Here is an 11,704-nt window from a genome sequence, read left to right as displayed (position 1 = left end):
AACATTCAACTCCCCGCCATTAAGTATTTTGCATACTACATTGCTACTAGCATTCTTGGTAGGGAGAACACTAGCAACATTTCTAGTTACCATCTTGCTTTCTTGAATATTATCACCATGGTGCTCTTATTGCTCGCCGCCTGACTAACAGGGGGCCTATTTTTGGAGGAACTATCGCACTGCGCGTTTTAACATATCTAAGTCTTCCTATTGATCCTAATGATGTGCCATTGGCCCCTAGGAGACTCGATATTACTGCTATGAAGAGTCATCATTTTGTTACTACTGATTCTACTTTAGATAATATGGTTTATAGAATGTTGTTTTTCGACGGGGATGAGAAGGAAATTCCTCTTCCCCAACCAGGTTTGTTCGGTATTGACGAGGCAATCATGGTCGTGCACGAAGGAGGAAGTGGATGAACATTTGAAGATAAAAGACTTCCACCAACAACATGACTCCGAGGACGCCGGGGCCTCCTACGACCACACCGTCACGTATCCGGGTGCTTCTTCCAGCACATACCCGGAATATGATCCTTCTTCGTCGTACTACGGAGATACTACCTCATGGTCTCGATGGGATTGAACTCCACTTAGGCCAAAAGCCTAAGCTTGGGGGGAGGTATACTGGCATTACTCATTCTTTGCATATTTTGATTGCTGGATACTTGTACATATTTGTTTTGTTCGTTTGAGTGGTTTTCTAATGAGAGGAAGATGATATTTGGGGAAGTGCTGCCTGAAAACAGATTCTGGACTGTTACTAGAAAAATTCGTGCGCACAGCCAGAACATTATTTTGAGCTGCCAATTTTTGTGCAGGTTCCCCAGGTTGTTATCTAACTTTCATTAGTTGAACACTTTTCGAGCTGAGCAAAGTAAGATTTTTGTAAAAATCGATTTCTGTACTGCTGTCAGGTTTTGGCAGATTTCTGTCATCCTGTTGTTATGTGTTTCTTTTAGTTTGCTATTTCTTGTTTTCGCTTTGTTTCTTTCCCAAAACACGAAAAGACCAAAAATATTTCTGTTGTTTCTCTTCACCATTTGTTTGCTTTGGTTTCTTGCATTTGCTTCGTTTCATTTGCTATTGCTAGTTGCTATAAGAAAACCCAAAAGATTTTGCTTTGTTTGTTTGTTTCCTTTTGTTCTTGTTTCTAATTCGAAAACACCAAAAATATTTGTTGTTCTTCTTTGGTTTGTAAAGTTCATTATGAGTTCAATGGTCTTTGGTGGCTGGAGCGTGGTTTTCATTTTATATTATCCAAGCTACACAAGTGAAAAGGCAATAATGACGATCTACGACAATCTGATTGTGGTGAGAGGCTGGTATGAACTCTATTTGTTTTCATTTTTGTACATATACTCATCCATGTGAGCATGCTTAGTTGGTTCATGTGAGGTATATGTTATTTAAGAAAGTCTGGTAGTTCATGATCTCTCATGTTTAGCTCCAATTTATTAATATGAGTAGCATGACATGGATGTTTGCTTGCATTGTTTTATTCATAAGTAAGTATGGCATTGTGGTATCCTCCTCTGAATAATTCATTTATATCGACTTGGCACATGCTCACGCATGCATATGACTGAACAAAAAGTCAATTAAGCCTCGATGATCTATATTGCTTCGAGTTCTTGTATCACTTTTATGCCTCCGTTAATTTATTTTGCCGCAAGCATGATTATGACGATTCATCGCTCTCTTGATTTGTCGCTCCCTAGTCTATTGCTAGCCTTCACTTGTACTGAGCGGGAACGCTGCTCGTGCTTCCAAACACCTGAAAACCAAGTTGTTCCAAAAGTGTCCACCATAAATACCTATGCATGGTATTTCAAACCATTCCAAGTAAATTCTCGTGCGCTACCTTTAAAACCTTCAAAATGCTTCTCAATTTGTGTTTATGTTTCATAGCTCATGAGGAAGTATGTGGTGTTTAGCTTTCAACCTTGTCATTTACTTTTGACGGACTCTCATATGGACTAGTGGCACATCCGCTTATCCAATAATTTTGCAAAAAGAGCTGGCAATGGGATTCCCGAGTCCCGAATTAATTAACTTAAATAGACACTCCTCCATGGTTTGTGATTGTTGGACGGCACCCGAAGGATTCGGTTAGCCATGGCTTGTGTAAGCAAAGGTTGGGGGGAGTGTCATCATCATAATAAAACTAAAATAAAAAGGCACTCCTTCATGGTATGAGATTGTTGGCAGGCACCCGAGAATTCGGTTAGCCATGGTTTGTGTAAGAAAGGTTGGAAGGAGTGCCACATAAATATGCAATAATTCATGGGAGCCGCTCTTGAAAGTCCGGTTGGCGAGGTAGTTAGTGTACCCATTACCATTCGTTGACAACAACAAACACCTCTCAAAATAATTTTACTCCTGTCTTTATAAAAATGAAAAGCTCTAGCGCATGTTAATCCCTGCTTCCCTCTGCGAAGGGTCAATCTTTTACTTTTATGTTGTGTCTCCATTATTTCTTTGAGCACTATCTTGAGAGCACAACTGTCATTCTTAGTATAATATGCTTGTCTCAAAATATGATTGATTGTGGTATAACTTTGATGCATTTATCTTTTGACAATCACTACTTCTAGTCTTTTTTATGAACTCCAGAGGTGCCCGGGCATTTATGTTTTGCCAATCAAATACAGGCAAGCAAGATACCACTTTATCATACTCTCTTATGAACATTGCAATCCTGCTTATATACATGATTCATGATGCTTATTATTAATTGGTGGTACCTCTCCATGATTGACATAGCTGTTAGATGATCTTATTTGCATGTATCTCATTATGAATTGCTTAAGTATTAGCCATAGCATGAGAATATATACATCATATGAGCAAATGTGTTCGTAAAAGTTCTTTTATCGCTCAGTTGTTAACTGAATTGCTTGAGGACAAGCAATAAGCTAAGCTTGGGGGGAGTTGATACGTCCAAAACGTATCTACTTTCCCGAACACTTTTGCTATTGTTTTGCCTCTAATTTGTGTATTTTGGATGCAACTAACACGGACTAACGCTGTTTTCGAGCGGAATTGCTCCGGTGTCTCGTTTTTGTGCAGAAATCCAACTTTCGGGAAAATCCTCGGAATTTATGCGAAAGGCCCTATTTTCCCGAGAGAACTAACGGAGCCGAAGGACGAACCAGGTGGAGGCCCGAGGGCCCCACACCATAGGGCGGCGCGGCCCGGGGGGCCCGCGCGGCCCCGTGGTGTGGCCCCTCGGCCGGCCTCCGACGCCCTCCTTCGGACTATTTATCGGCCTCGACCTAAAACGCACGGGGAGAAGTCGAAGTCGCCGGAAACCCTCCGAACGCCGCCACATCGCGAAACTCCGTCGCGGGAGCCGAAGTCTCCGTTCGGCACTCCGCCGGGACGGGGAATTGGAGGAGATCATCGCCATCATCACCGCCAACGCCTCTCCATCAACCAGCCATGTTTCCCCCATCCATGTGTGAGTAATTCCCCCGCTGTAGGCCGAAGGGGATGGTAGGGATTGGATGAGATTGGTCATGTAATAGCATAAGATTGTTAGGGCATAGTGCCTAGTATCCGTAATTGGTACTTTGATGATATTGTTGCAAATTGTTATGCTTAATGCTTGTCACTAGGGCCCGAGTGCCATGATCTCAGATCTGAACATGTTATTGTTTCATCATGATATTCATTGTTTATTGATCTTACCTGCAAGTTGTATACACATGTCGCTGTCCGGAACCGATGGCCCCGAAGTGACGAAATCGGGACAACCGGAGGGAATGGTAGCGATGTGAGGATCACATGTGTTCACGGAGTGTTAATGCTTTGCTCCGGTACTCTATTAAAAGGAGTACCTTAATATCCAAGTAGTTTCCCTTGAGGCCCGGCTGCCACCGGCTGGTAGGACAAAAGATGTTGTGCAAGTTTCTCATTGCGAGCACGCACGACTATATATGGAACACATGCCTATTGATTGCTTTGTACTTGGACACCGTTTTATTATTATCTCGCAAATGCCCTGTTATGATTGTTACATGAGTTTCTCTCATCCATGCAACGCCCGTTCATCCGTCCCCGTGCCTACAGTATTTTAATCCTGCTGTTTACTAAAATCACTACTGCTGTCTTTGTTACTCTGCTGCTGTTATTTCACTACTGCTACTGCTATAGAACTGTTACTACTGATAAACTCTTGCGAGCAAGTCTGTTTCCAGGTGCAGCTGAATTGACAACTCCGCTGTTAAGGCTTCCAAGTGTTCTTTGTCTCCCCTTGTGTCGAATCAATAAATTGGGTTTTACTTCCCTCGAAGACTGTTGCGATCCCCTATACTTGTGGGTCATCAGTCGCCGATGAACACCTCAAATGCAATGTATTTAGCGATCATATGTATCGAATTATGCCCCAACTATGTTTTAATTTCAGTTTTTAAGCTTGTTTGCGATGATCACTTTACCGGCAAATTTTGAATTCGATGTTTTCGATTCCAAATACAGGTGCTGTTCTGCGTCACCTCCAAAACCGCTCGCATTTTGTTTTTCGGGAGACTAAACTAACTTTTTTCGGTTCCGAAGAATAAGGGCTATGCTAGAGATGCTCTAAGCCAAACTGATCGCAATGTGTTGCACATGTCAAAGGACATCACGCTTTGCATTCCCTAAGGGCATCTCCAACGGGGCGACGCAAACGGACGCTGAGCGATCGTTTACATCCGCTGGGTCGAAAAATGTGTCTGGTACCAACTCCAACGGGTGACGCAAAGTGACCGGGCCGTCACCGGTGACGCAAACCTAGCTCAAATATACGCATCAGGCGCATTTTTGTTTGTGTAATCCATGTTTCTAATTATGTATTAGTTTGTGTAAAACCATGTTCCAATATGTAATATTTGGAAGTATATTTTAAATGGAGAAGAGGAGAGAAAACAAGTAAAAAAAATACGTTATCCTGTTGGAGTCATTTCAAACACAAACGGACGCGTGGATAAAAACGATTATTTTCATATCCACAAAGCGACGTAAATGGACACTCGTGAATAGTAAAATAGATGGGGCGCCCTAAAACAACCAACAAGGCAACAAGTCGGCATGCAAAACTGGTTCTGTGTGCTAGCACAACCACCTACCGAGGCGTCTTGTGTTGCTATACGGCGCGAGGAACAGAATGCCGCTACAGGGACACTGCATTTCCTTCGTTGTCTCCTCAGATCTATTTGCCATTGCTCTTCCCTTCCCCTGTTGGTGATAGGCTTATCATGTCATCTACAGCAGGTGTTGTCCGTAGCGCGCATGCTGGCGCGCTCCATCCCATCGCTGCCATCAGCGCATCTCCAGCGGCGCGACACATTTTAGTTTCCGCGTGCGTCTGTTTGCATCGGCCGAAATGGTCGAAATTGATCGGGCGTCCGTTTGCCTCGGGGGTGACTCCAGCGACACGACGCATTTTTTAGCCGAATCATTTTTTAACATATAATTTACATAGTTAAAACATGAAAAAAAAACCTAACGCCTACTGCTGCCCCTCGTCGCTGTCGAGCACGATGAGCTCCGGTATCGCCCACGGCCAGTTGCCATCCGGGGTAGCGTACGTCGGGCGCGCCGACGGTGCTGGAGATGGAGGCGCCCAGGGCTGCGGTTGTGGCGGCGGTGCAAGCGCCCAGGGCTGCGGCTGTGGCGGCGGTGGAGGCGCCCAAGGATACGGCTGTGGAGGCGGTGGAGGAGGCGCCCAGGGCTGCGGCTGTGGAGGAGGAGCCCAGGGGTTGTACGGCGGCGGTTGTGGCGCCGCCGAGTCCTGTAGTGCCTGTCAAAGGGCTTTATCCTCCGACAGGCCCGACGGCATGACGCCGGTGGCGTAGCGGGGCAGCGGCGGCTGCACAGGCGCGTCGTTCTCGGAGACGAGGACGCCAAACTTCGCCATCTCGTCGTTCGTCATGTTCTCCGGGAACTCGAAATTGCGGCCCTCCGCCACGGCCTGCTGCCATTCGTGGAAGACGGCCGCGACGTAGTCGTCGCTGTCGTCCTTCACCTCCTCGCTATGGTACGCGAGCGCCTCAATGTAGTCGTCCTCGTCGTCGCGGTCGTCGTCGTCGTTGTACTGCGCGCGCGTCGGCGCCTGCTGACGACGCCTCGGCGCCTCGTCTCTTCTTGGACGAGTCGGCGGTGCAGCCCCGAAGGGAAAATCCCTGTCGCCCATGAACCCCGCCCTTCTTCTCTTATCCGTCTCGGTCGACAGATACGTACGCCAACTGTCGGAGTCGATGGCGTACGCCGGACCGGCGAGGAGGTCCGGCGGCAGGTACCGCCTCCTTCGCCGGATCTTCGCAGTCCGGTCAGGCTCGCGCGCAGGGACTGGAGGGATGGGCACCCGGCGGCAGCTAAGCCGCCAGCCGCCAGGTAGTTGCACGACCAGGCCTCGCACGGCAACCATTTGCCGTGCATTAGCCTCCTCAGCGTGACGGGGAGCGGCACCCTCTTGCTGCCGCTGCCGGAGGCCTCGAAGTCGTTCTTCTTTCCCATGGCGTTGCGGCGGTGGTGGTGCGAGTGGAGGTATGGCCGAAGGAGGAACGCGGCCGGTGGTCTTTTAAGGGCGGCCGCGCGCGGGATACGATGCCATTGAAGGCGGCGCAGAAGCCCAGCCGCCGCCCGCTAGTGCGCGCGCAGAATAGGCAGCCGCGCCATTGATGGCAAAGGCTGCGGCGCAGACGCGGAAGCGCTGACCGCCGAAGCGATGCCCTCGATGCAGACTCGTTGCTAGACGGCCCCGGTGGAGACGCGAGCGGACACTTTGCGCGTCCGCGTAGCGTCCTCAGGCGGCAGGTTTGCGTCTCTGCGGACGATCCGATCACTTTGCGTCGCGTCGCTGGAGAAGGTGGCTGACGCATTCTCGGTCAAGACAGGACGCAACCGGTCGCTCAGCGTTCGTTTTCGTCGCGCCGCTGGAGATGTGCTCAGATTAGCTCTGCAGTGTGCAGTGCAGGACTTCTCTTTCGCTTTCCGAACTCTGGCTGATGCTACATGCATGCACCTTGTGTACCGGGTGCAGTGCATAGTGGAATAAGCACGATAGCCACATTATACTATATATAAAAGCTGAACCCTTTTGCTCTCACCATAAAAATTTGGGTACTGTAGAAATTCAGGTCATGTAGATGGTAGGTTTCTATCCAATCAGGCATTGGCACGTCAGCTATTTTCACTGTAGACACGTACGGGTAAGCGCTCACTCATCGCGTGTGTTTTTCGTTCAAACGATTAAAACGGTGGTAGGACCCACCACCGAACAAACAGAGTTCTGGAATGTAGACGCGTACTCTCTCGACTCTTCCCCAGATCGAGCTCTTCTATGGATTTCCTCCCTACCCAACTCAATCTTCACCTCCATCTTTCTCCCCTGGAGCTTCTTCCTCTATACCCTATCTTCACGGAAGGGATGACCTAGGGTTTCGCCAGTCCCGCCCGTCCGCCGCCACGACCATCGGCGATGCGCCACAAGGCGTACCTGGAGGAGCAGCGCCGGGTGCGTCACCATGCGTTGGTGATAGCCAGACCGAGGGGGCCGACGCCGGCTGGAGGAGCACATCACGCTCCTGGTTGTGTTGCTGGGAGTCCCCGCTGCTGAGAGCCCGCGTCTGCCGGACCGCTCCCTCCTCCCATCGGTTTCCTCTCTCCTGTCTCCTCCTTCTCATCCAAAAACAGGCGCAGCGGGGGCGGAGACGGCCTGGACGGTGACCACATCGGGGCGGCGACGAGGATGGAGATGCTGCGATACCATCTGAGCTCGATCTCCGCTGTTGGAATTTTCGTTTTCTTTTTTGTTCACATGCTTTTACTTTTCTGTTCATGTCTTTCCTGTGAATTTTGGGGATTTTTGTTTGGTGAAATGTGCATATATCAGATTGGCAACTAGATAGATCGTTGGAGTACGGGCAGTGCATCAGGCCAGGTATTACTTTCTCTCTCTCACTTCAATTCCAGTCTATTGGTAGCTTATTTTTCATATTTAGGTTGGTTAATTTGCTTGGCTGAAGTCCTATAGATGCATGGCCTGGCTGCAAATAAACATTAGGAAAATCTGGACCTTGAACACTTCTTTTAGGCACTTGCGGTAGAAAATTAATCCTGTCCTTTACTCAATCAGGGCTGCAGAGGATCAAGTGGCTACAGAGAAGATGGAGGAGCAGATGGATGCCGCATATTGTCAGCCTGAAAGCATACAACTTTCGGATAGATCTGTATATTTCGTTTGAGTGCCGTTGTTGGATTCTGTTGTTGGGGCTAAAGGAGCTGTGGATCTGAGCTCTTTGTAGCTAACATGCCTTCATATACGCGCACGGTGTTCACTGAAATGCAAGGAAGACATAATTGAGTGTGTTCCTCAGATCATATGTGATTACTGATGCATTTTCACTGTGGCTGTATAGGTAAAGAAAATTTCAAATAATGAATTAACTCAATTGTCACTGAATAGAGTCCTGTGGTTCTTCAAAATCCACCAGGTCTATTCTCTCAGCCAACAAATAGTTCATCCTAGATTGTTGTCTATGTCATCGTAGGTTGTTTGTAAGTTTCATGCATTGCCACCTCCTTTGGTTGCCTGCCTTTTCTTTTTAAAAAATCTGTGTGACCATTAAGTTTATAATTATAATTGCTGGTGAAATTATATAATTTCAATAAATCTAGCTGGTATGATTAGCTAATGTCTTCCTTCAAAATCTGATTGGCTTTCTTCTAACTGATAGCGTGATCATTAAGTTCGTAACTATCTAACTGATAGTGGGATATATGGACGGATATGGACATGCGAAAAATGTGTAACTATCTGCCCCCTGTATGCAGATAAGAAAACAAGAGATACGGATATGGATGTCTGCTATTGAATATGGTGTGGCCATTCACAGGCTTAAGATCTGATTGGCAGTGTTCTTGGGGTATGATTAGGTTGTCTTGCTGATAACCCATCCGGATGATAAGACTGTTTTGCTAACCATGGACAATCCTGCAACTGAGGTAATGCATGAAGAAGTATTTACAAGCTTTTTTCTATTTTTGCAATTGAAAATATCAGTCAATTTAGTTTAATTAGTGGATTTCTCTGTTTGGTATAGTAAGTATGACTGTAGCATCATTTTCTCCAACAGTGCGAGTGTCCTGCCCATGCTGCATTTTTGTAATATGAGCCCTACCACTTTTTACTCGATCTAGATCAATCCAAGAATCCCCTTTCTGGAAAGAATGTATGTGGGCTGCTGGGGCCTCTTTTCTTACAAATGTTCTCTAGGTAATTAGGAAAATACAAAATTTTAGAAAGATTGGTACACTGGGGACTACTCCCTCTAAACTCAATATTGACATTTGTTTTATATCTGTAATGAGCCTGATGTTTGTGTCTCACATGCTTGGGATGGGGTTGACTTGAAACTTAACTTTAGAAGATCTGGCAGCTATATCATGATAGGATTATGGGCCGACCTTCTTGAAGTTATGTCCGCTGTCCTGTTTACTAATGAACAGAGCACTCCTCATTGGTCCTTCTCTCTGGATCTACCATTTATTCACTCAAAAGCTTTTACGATGTTTTCAATTGTGGTGATGTCCCAAAAAAAAATTCCTCTAAAATGTGGAAGATTGCCATGGCTCATAAAATATGTGTATGTGTGGCTATTGTTTCCTAATAAGTTGCTTACGAGAGATAACTTGGATATTGTCAAACTGTTGGTGATAAAATAACACATGTTTCTTGTGGTCCGAGTGTGAAGATCGTCTATTTTTTTAATGTGATATTGCTTAGACTGTTTGGTATTTTTTTCTGACACCTTAGAGTGTGATCTGAAAAACGATCCAAGATATTATATTTGCTCTAAATAGGAAGAAACTGAAACGCACTATTATCAATTTGTATGTACAGTTCTGTAGTATATTTGGAAGTTGCAACAGTCTCCGTTTTCAGGATATTACACTTCCATGGCTCCCAGATTTCCTTCAAAGCGTTAAGTTGATGAAACCAGTTCTGTTTCGGGAGCAGCCTCTCTCTCTCTCTCTCTGGGGTTGTTGTTTCACCAGTGCCGACTTCTTATGATTCTTCTTGAACAAATGTTTGTTGTGTTCCGAGTTTGAATGTGTGGATCGTCTATTTTTTGAAGGTGATATTTCAAAGATTGTTTGGTCTATTTTTTCTGACACCTTAGTCCTACAAACTATCCAAGATATTCTATTTGCTCTAAATGGGAACAAACTGAAATGCACTATTATCAATATATGTAATTCTGCTGTTCTGTGGTCTATTTGGATGTTGCCTAACATTTTTTGTTTTCAGGGAAAACAATGAAGAAATTTGAGCTGCATTTGAGCAATGTATTGTATTTAGCATGAAGGAAAATTGCAACAGATTCTTGAGGGACCATGAGCCCAACTGACATACTGCCTCCTATCGCCAAGAATTGCACAACATTCTCATCTATGGGAGGTTTGAAGAACTCTCATTTGTATGAGGCCACATACACTGCCATTTCTTTTGTGGTTAGACGCTCAGACAACTACAAAAATTATGGAAAGCGATATCTGGATGAGGTTTCTGGCGACTATGGTCAAGGTACTCACGGCTACAGGATCATGGGCACCGATATATGGCTCACTTGGAGCATGTTTGTGAGTTTATCCCTTCTAATGTACGCGCTCAATTCTTGATGTATGGGTACAAGGACACAGAGCTCCAGCTCCTGAACATTTTACTCTAAAAGACTTAAGCTTTTATCCTGTCATAAATGGTAGAAGTGAACTGTATGTAGTATGGCAGTGTGTATTGCTACTAGAACCTATGTTGTATTGCTAGATAGAGAAAATCCCAAAACCAAAAAAACTGACACAATCATAGATAATTATTATAATTTTTTGAGTGTGAAATTATTATCAGTTAATCGGCTAAATCTTGGATCCATCCCAAGAAATAAAACGGCCCGACAATGAGCTTGCCGAGCCACTAAAAGAGCCGGACGCTTATTTTTTATGTATAATAATCTACCGCCACTTTCTGGCCTTCTATACCTGGCTGTCATTCAACACCATATTATCCTATAGTGTCTTCCATGGCACGGTAGGACGTGTCCATCAATAAGCTTTCTTCTCATTGGTACCAGCCATTTTCCTCCATCTATTTCCAAATCAATGTGCCACATAATGCAATATAAGTTGAACTGCTCGCTTAAAATATATATGCTATCAATTTTTTAACCTTCTTTGTACCAGTGCTGCATACCAAAACTATGTACCACATGATCACCGCCACGGGCGCGGCGTGCGCCGCGCCACACTTCCTAGTCACGTCTAATGTTGCACATTAAAAGATGACAGAGAAGATGCCAAGTCAAGATGCTGCAGTTAATCACCAAAACATCTGCAATTAGCAACAGGGAAACCAGACGAGCTAGCAAGGCAACATTGACAAGTGTTACTGGTTTGATCTTCTTCTTCTTTGTAAGTTGATCGACACCTAAGATTTGGCCTTCTAGGGCTCGCTGAATTAGTATAGAGAAGATTAGAAGAAACCAGGTCATGATGCACAGCTAATTACCAAAACATCTGCAATTGACAAGAAAATCAGACGGGCTACGCAACATTAACTATTTGATATTCTTATTTGTAAGTTGATCGGTCTAAGCTTTAGCCTTCTATGGCTTTGCTTGATTGGTATGCTCTGTTTTTGGAGGAAAGGATTTACATCA

The 11,704-nt window shown here is 45.4% G+C and overlaps 1 long non-coding RNA gene across 1 annotated transcript; it reads left to right on the top strand.

Moving 5' to 3' along the window:
• The first annotated feature begins 7,694 nt into the window (after positions 1-7,694).
• On the top strand, positions 7,695-10,198 carry LOC124668157. Its single transcript, XR_006991569.1, has 3 exons — positions 7,695-8,407; positions 8,823-8,993; positions 9,934-10,198. It is a non-coding gene; the product is annotated as an uncharacterized LOC124668157 (long non-coding RNA).
• Positions 10,199-11,704: the final 1,506 nt, after the last annotated feature.

This window comes from Lolium rigidum, chromosome 6 (genome assembly GCF_022539505.1).
Source record: "Lolium rigidum isolate FL_2022 chromosome 6, APGP_CSIRO_Lrig_0.1, whole genome shotgun sequence".
In the NCBI taxonomy this organism is placed as follows: domain Eukaryota; kingdom Viridiplantae; phylum Streptophyta; class Magnoliopsida; order Poales; family Poaceae; genus Lolium; species Lolium rigidum.
Note: the sequence above shows the minus strand (reverse complement) of the source record. Positions and strands in the feature narration are given on the sequence as shown.